The following is a 1365-nucleotide window of genomic DNA, read 5'->3' as shown; positions in this document are numbered from 1 at the left end:
CCTGGTTCCGAGACTGCTGGAGGTCTACAAAGCAGCAACCAAATCTGGAAAGAAGCAGCCACTCAAAGACACTTTGGACTGCCTTGCAAAAGATGTAAGCAGAACTGAAGATGGCTAGAAAACAAGGCATATTTGTTATTTTTGTTAAAATATATTCATCTTACTGAATGTCTCATCTCTTGCAGGACACAAATGAAAGGAGAAGAGCTGCTGGCGAAGATCCATCAACTGTCATCAGGATGTGTGATGTAAGTCTAACAAATATTACAAAAACTSTTTACATATTTGCCTATTCCTCTTTCTTGCTATCATTTTTTAAAACTCTTTTTGTAGCATTTGTGTTTGCAAAAACTTATTTTTAGTCCTTGTTAAGAGACATTACTTCCTGTTTGCTATAGCCATGCATAACATCAAATTCTGATGTAATTACTTTGTGTATCCTAATTGATTTTGCTCAAAGCCAGATGATGGAAACATGCCTGATTTGCATTTTCTTTTTAAATTTCTTTTGACATGTTAAAAATTTGATTAAAAAAAATTCATTAAAATGGAAACACTGCTAGTGTTCTACATTTTTAGAATAATTTCAGTGCTTCACCATAGTGGTTTTTAATCTGCCACACACTGTGTTCATGTGCATGAAAATACAAGTTCTGTGGATGAAAAACATTTGTCAAAAAGAAGGACTAGCTGACAAAGTGCTGAAAATACTTTGAATATGGTGTACACAAAACTGGCTTATTTTCAATGTCTAATGCTTCTTGATGTTGGCCTCATCCACAACAGTGGCCTGTTTCATTGCCATTATGCTCTATGCTTTGACAAACTGGGAGTGTGTGTCAGGTTATTCACTGACTGAACAGAAGTGCATCATACAAACCCACAAGTGTCAAAACGTGCAGATTGTTAAACCTCACAATAGCATAAAAACTTGCAGTATAAAGATACCACAGTGTTTGCATTCTTTACTTGCACACAAATGTCAATTATTTCTTCTTTTTAAGGCCCATGCTGATTTTCTGGATGATGCCATGAAGGGGATGCAGGTTGGTCTCCTGATTGCCTGTGAAGCTGGTGAACAGGGAGCCCATCCCACACGAGGTCTTCGATATGGCAGTTGTGGTGGAGGAGACCATTGTGCTTCACAACATTAAAGATGTGACACTTGGMTTTGCTACGCTTATGGGTGTCATCTACTGTGTCAATCTCAAGTATCCAGATGACATGAAGTACTCGTTTGAGTTTCTTCAGAGAGTGGTGATGAAGATCAAACCAGACCAGGCCTCAGCTCGACTACATGGTTTGAGAAACAAAATCCTGAGGTACAAACTGTAACATVTGGTATGTTTTCAGTTTTATTTTCTT

The 1365-nt window shown here is 37.7% G+C and overlaps 1 long non-coding RNA gene across 1 annotated transcript; it reads left to right on the top strand.

The window, feature by feature from the left end:
• Positions 1-6: 6 nt before the first annotated feature.
• LOC108165968 (uncharacterized) lies at positions 7-1359 on the top strand. The gene is made up of 3 exons (XR_001776285.1): positions 7-94; positions 186-248; positions 1005-1359. It is a non-coding gene; the product is annotated as an uncharacterized LOC108165968 (long non-coding RNA).
• Positions 1360-1365: the final 6 nt, after the last annotated feature.

Source organism: Poecilia reticulata, unplaced genomic scaffold (assembly GCF_000633615.1).
Source record: "Poecilia reticulata strain Guanapo unplaced genomic scaffold, Guppy_female_1.0+MT scaffold_256, whole genome shotgun sequence".
NCBI classification, from domain to species: Eukaryota; Metazoa; Chordata; class Actinopteri; order Cyprinodontiformes; family Poeciliidae; genus Poecilia; species Poecilia reticulata.
This window is presented reverse-complemented; position numbering and strand designations above follow the sequence as displayed.